The sequence below is a fragment of the Notamacropus eugenii genome, chromosome 5 (genome assembly GCF_028372415.1).
Source record: "Notamacropus eugenii isolate mMacEug1 chromosome 5, mMacEug1.pri_v2, whole genome shotgun sequence".
Taxonomy (NCBI): Eukaryota; Metazoa; Chordata; class Mammalia; order Diprotodontia; family Macropodidae; genus Notamacropus; species Notamacropus eugenii.
Window position 1 is genome coordinate 319,952,377 of NC_092876.1, and position 6,000 is coordinate 319,958,376.

The following is a 6,000-nucleotide window of genomic DNA, read 5'->3' on the forward strand; positions in this document are numbered from 1 at the left end:
TCTAACTCTACAAAACATTTATCTTAACATTATCCATTTATTATACAAGATGAGCGATAATAAACTAAAAGAAGTCTTATGCAGGAAATACTCAAGCAGCAATTTGAAAATGGGTAGAATTTAGCCTGACTAAGGAAGGTAGGATATACCTCTTACTTGGGGAAACAAGCACAAGAACAAAAGCTGAGGCAGAAAGGATAAGGTAAATGAGAGAAGCAAATCTAAGAGAAGTTAAGCCTATAAAATCAGAAATTAATCCTATAAACAGTAGCTCCCTACAATCTACGACAAATCAAGCATAAACCTAAAACCTCATTTCCCACCACCCTCCAACACAAAAGCTCCACACAGCTGTTCTCCTAGACCTATGATGCCCAAACCATTTCCCCGAACTAGAATGCATTTTCCTTTCCTCTTCTTTAAAAATATAAATAAAATTCTTTCTACCTTTCAAGATTGTATTCAAGTCACACCTCCTCCATGAAACCTTCCCCAGAAACTATATATAACCTATGATGTCTTTTTGCAAAATACTGCAATTACTATTGCTACCACATAACTGATCTGATTACATACTGCCGACTAGCCTTTCTTCCACAGCCAGGTCTTCACCGCAGAGGTGAGCCAAACTCCTGTGCATAAGATGAGCTGCGTGGGTAGGAAACAGTAACTTGATTCTTCCCTAAACCAAAACTTTAGAAACTGGACCAGAAAGCTTACTGGTGATCTGAGGCTACTCACTGCAATGAAACATAATTGAAAAGATTTTTGTTGCCACTCCAAGTAACAGAATGAAAATCTGGTAAGATCCGAGTTAGAATGGGTGTTATTCTTTCCCAGTCCTCCTTAATCTTAGTGCCTTCCCTCTCAGACTGGCCCCAAGGGAGTCCCTGCCCTACCTAATAAAACTATTTAAAAGGGTGTAGGTACAATTCCTACACTCCCAAGAGGTTCATGAAAAATACTGTATGTTTCTATTTCCATTAATACCTTAATATTTATCGATGCAATTTTAGGGCTAACTAAAGACTTCTCTATCAAACCCCCAATCTCTAGTCTACTCTTTACTTCACATTCAAACTGTGAACATCGTTTGTTATGGGGAACGATCTTATGACGAGACAAGTAGAAAACACATTTGGCTTTATAGTCTGTTTAATTGCACTTGTCATAGGGGTGGGTTCTAATGTGGAAGGACTATTTGATGATGTTCGTAAAAATCCAAATCAACAGATTATAAAATCGATCTATGATAGTAAAAAAAAAAAAAAAAGCCCAAACAACCAACCCTAAGGATCTCGAGTGTTCCCTTCTAAACGCAGTATTTATAAAGAGAATCATAAGAGGAGAAAAGAGGAAAGGGAATTAAGTATTTACATAGCGCCTATTACGTGCCAAGCGCTTTACAAATAACCTCATTTAATCTCAAGTTGATTGAATAATAAAGTATTCTTTGCCGTTCTTTCCAAATACTGTGGCTCCAGCAGTTAACTAGTATTGGCAGAAATAACGACAAAATACTCTCTTCCAGTCAAGGCTTTGACCCAGTAACCCAGGCTTTCCTGGATCCAGCTGCACAATTGTCCCCCCCACTCCCTCCCAATGAAGCAGCTTTACCCGTGGGAGATAAGCTTACAAATGCAAAGCCCAAGTGGCTAGCATTTAGTCTGTATTTCTACAAGGTTGGGCTTACGACCGTAGATACTAAGTTTAGGAACCAGAGGGAGAAGAATAAAAGGACAAACATTGTCTTTAAAAAAGACAACACGCTCGACTAAAGAAGGATTTCGCTGCGGAGCAAACAAGGGCCTCCCCCCACTAGCGACCTGCTAGTGACACGCTGCTTCCCGGTCCCGGCCCCCCGCAGCAGGAGGCCCACGCCGCTCCCTCGCACGCCCCGAACCCGCGGCCGGCGCCCCCGGCCCCGCATCGCCGTGGAAGCGCCTGTCTCCACCAAACTTCGGGCTTTCCTGGGGGCCTGCCCTGCCCCCGCCTGCTGTCCTCCGCCGAGGCCCGCTGACGCCGGGCCCTCCACGCCCCCGGCCTCCTCCGGCTGCAGGGGCCGCGTCCCCGACGGCGGCGGTTTCGGCAGCTTCCTCCCAACCTTGTCCTTTCCCGGGGTCCCAGCCCCGACCCCGGGGGCAGCCTGCGGGGGCGGCGGCTCTTCCCGGCACCGAAGCACGCAACGGCCGGGTCTGAAAATGGCGGAGAAGGAGCCGCCACCGCCTCACGCCGCCCCGCGTCCCTCGCCGGCGCCGCACTCACCGTCCAGTCTCCGGGCTAGGCTCCCCTCCGCCCAATGTAAGGGTGGAGTCTTCGGCCTCGGCTCCCTCCTGGCGGTCTCCGCCGTCTGGCTTGTTCCCGCCACCTCTACTACCTCTACTCCCTCTCTCCCCACCGCAGGAGTTACCGCCTCACCGGCCCAAGCTGGCCGCCATCTTCCCCTCCGAGCAGCCAAGCGCACGCCTTTGCGTCATCACGCACCTGGTGCGCTCGGGGGTCAGAGGGTGCGGGGGCGGAACTCAGCGGGCCAGAGGCGCCGCCAGCGTCCGGGCTTCCTCGGAGCATGCGCACAGGTGAAGGCGCTTCGCTTTCGGAAATCTGCGGAGGTGCTTCTGAATCCCCTTTGTTGCAGGTTTGCCGCGAGCGGTGCGTACCTTTTTTAAAAACCCGGAAATACGAATCTCCCTAACTTACTAACGCAGAAAGTGCTTATTCCCTTTTCATTGTCGGCTGTCAAAAAGGGTTAAACGGTTTCTTTAAGTACATCTAAGATACACCGTTCACCAAAACTCAACGTCTCTGGATTATGTCATATTTTCAGCCCGAGCTCTCCCGCGGTCCCAGCGTCAGGACCGTCCGCGTAGCTGGCTGTCCGTGCCGGCCTACGCAACCCTGAGAAAAGCCCCGAGGTGGGCCCGCGTGAACCTGCGGAACCTGTTCCGGCTTCCGCTGTAACCTCCGCGAAATGTGGATGACGATACCTTGTCCGCCCGAGAGCTCGGGGGCCGCACCAGACTTGGTGGAGGGCCGCTTGGCGCCCTCGGATGTCGGGTGGGGGCTCCGGGGAGTTGCCTAGCCGGCCCTTTGCCGGGCAGAGGAATGCTTAGGGACGAAGTGCGAGGGGATGGCGAGGAGCCACCACAGGGGTCGGAGGTGCGCTTGGAATGTGGCTCCAGCAGTGAACAGGGGCCGCCCTGGAAGCCTTCCCTCCTGCAGCCCCCCTGGTGACCTGTAACGGGGTGCGTTGAAGTGGTCTATAATGATGAACACCCTGGGGAAAGACCAGATGTGCCTGCGGGCCCAGTGCTAGCATCATGTCCTAACCCAAAGAGATAACGAGCTTCAGAAATGACAGTGACTTACCCTTCACAGGGCCTTAGGTCCTTAGACACCCATTTTTCCTATTTGGATAAAAGAGGAGACTGAGGTACAATGGTTGTCAGGGTGATGGTGGACGTTACCAAGGAGAGATGATTTACAGGAAGCTGGACTAACAAATTACTCTAATACCCGGACCGTTGTGAAGGTTCAGATGGCTGTCTGCCTTGCCTTCTGATGCTACAACATGCATGCATGCTTACCCCCTGACACATAGGCTACAATACCAGCCTGCCTTCTAAGACAGGAGTTCTTAGCCAAGGATAGAATTCAAGGGGTCTCAATTTGGATGGGAAAAAATATTTCATCTTTATTTTCCTTAACTGCTAACTAAAATTTTGCATTTTTTTCATTTATGAATGTAGGCAACAAATCGCAGTACCATGAAAACTGCATGTGAATTTCACAGATATTTTCAGATCATAGTATATTTGTACATGTGAGACACAGACTCTAAAAAGAATATCCATTGTGAAACCAGGAAAAGTTTTTTTAATTTTTACAGTCATTCGTAAATGAATGAACAGGTAGTTCCTAGTGGACTACACTTATTTCAAACAAATGCAAGGTATTTATGCTTTGCTTTCAATTCGAATTTCCCACCTGCCTGCCACTGCTGCACTATGGGTCTATACTTCTGCCACATTGTTCATTTTCTTTATAGAATGACATGTTACAAATTCTTTTAAAGTGATGTACAATCTCTCTGGTGTCAACCAGAAAGTTTAGTTAAAGAGGCAGGCAGGCTAGATGATATCTTAATTGAATAGGTGGTAAATGCAGTAAGATAAGAGAGTTGACAAAGTGTCCATTGATATTACAGCCCAGGATATCTGTGTTTTCTTTACCATTAACATGCCATGATATAGTATGTGTCCGTAAAATATTATGAAAAAGTCCCATTATTCAAGATAGTGTCTCAGGTTAAGGGTCTTAAACCATAAATGGCCATAAACAGAAGAAAATGCTCTTAAGTCAGCCCCATCTGGCCTTGTTGACCTAGGAAGAGGTGTTCTCAGAGTTTACTCTGAGAACAAAGAAATTCTTAGGTCCAGGCTCTTCACTGGTGTTAGAAGTGAGACTGTCTAAGAAGCCCCCAACAGAGAATCTCCTTTAGATGGCGGAGTGAAAGCAACGACTCACCTAAGAAGCCCCCAACACTGAGAAACATACTCAACTTAAACAAAGAACAGTATCTGTTGTGAAATCAGGAAAGCCTTTATTAATCTTTACATCCATTCCCCTGAATGGACTAGTAACCTCCCCTGTAAGAAAGACTACAACATGTACAGGAAGACTATAACAGGTGCAGGAAGCTGGGGCTTCTTATACTGTTTTCTGAATTTTGGATCTCCTGCAGCACTGTCCCCTGGTCATGTGACTCCATGTTCTCCTCTCTGGTAGGCCCTTTCTCACATACCTCCTTGGGTCTGTGCATTAGTTTCTGACCTCTAACCTGTCCATACTAAGTCACAACCTTTATCACCTAGGAATGTGGACAACAGAACTTCCTTACTTTCCACAAAATCCCCCCTCTTTTTCTTTATTAAAATTTCTGTTTCCACACCTAAATCCAATCAGTAAATATCTCCTTACATTCTTTCCCCTATGAATTCTTCCCTTCATCTATCTCCCCTTTATATGAATATGGAAAGGAACAAAGTTGACCAATGCATTGACAAATTACAAGGGGGCAGTCCCCTTGTTATAAGTACAGATACAGAGATTCAAAATACAAAGGTAGATCAATGAGTTATTCATTCAGAGGCTCCATCTCGTACAGTAGGCTGGGGAGGAACATCATCTGATGCAGTTTTCTAGTCTGGATGCTCGTTCAAGCCATCTTCAGCACAGCATCTCAATATCTTCTTCCTTTATCTTCTTGTAGAAATCCAGATGTCCACTCTCCTACAAAACTGACCTTAGTGCCATTTTAGATGACCATTCCTAAGCTTTATACACTTATCACTTTCACAAAATCAAAATTGGAACTTTGGCCAGTTGTCACGATCAAAACCTTGCCTGGAACCCCCAGCCCTCCTGGGGCCACCCAAACTCCTTCCTCAGTCCCTCTGTAGATAAGATACAATTACAGTTAACTTTAAATCCCAGTCTTGTTCTGTGGAACAATGATACAAGAATACATTTATACTTTAGTTTCCTTTCCTTTATCTAATTATTCCCATAAAATTCAGAAAGAATGTTCTCAGGGATTTTATCTTTAACAAGACCATACCAGAGTACCCATTTACCCAATTAATTGAAAACAGCAAGATTCCACTACTTGCATTGTGCTTACATTTTAAATTATCTGTTTTGATTACAGAAATATGCCATGTAGATGAAAAACAAGGACCTAATTAGATATCATCTTCACTTTATAGCCAGACTCAGAAATAGTCAAGTGGGAAAATATTCCTTTTCAAAGGAAAACAATGGAGAAACTGAGCCAGAAGAATCCCATCCCAGACTGAGGACACAGTTGTTCCCTGAGGCTTTTATATTGGATGGCAGGTTTCACATACAAGCAGTTTACACTTTACATAAGGATTACAACTTTAACAAAGTGAAGGGCGACACCACTTGGGCGATCATTTTAGACTCTTCAGCCCCTGGGTG

At 45.9% G+C, this 6,000-nt stretch overlaps 1 protein-coding gene across 4 annotated transcripts in view; it reads right to left on the reverse strand.

Annotated features, from left to right (window-relative positions):
- The window catches only part of WDR33 (WD repeat domain 33), a 117,508-nt gene extending 113,813 nt beyond the window's left edge, over positions 1-3,695 (reverse strand). For 2 of the 4 annotated variants that reach the window (XR_011967892.1, XM_072613452.1), the window contains exon 1: positions 2,266-3,695. The gene's annotated coding sequence lies outside the window, so the exon portion shown is untranslated. The remainder of the gene's footprint in view (positions 1-2,265) is intronic. The other 2 variants (XM_072613453.1, XM_072613454.1) reach the window with 2 other exon arrangements.
- Positions 3,696-6,000: the final 2,305 nt, after the last annotated feature.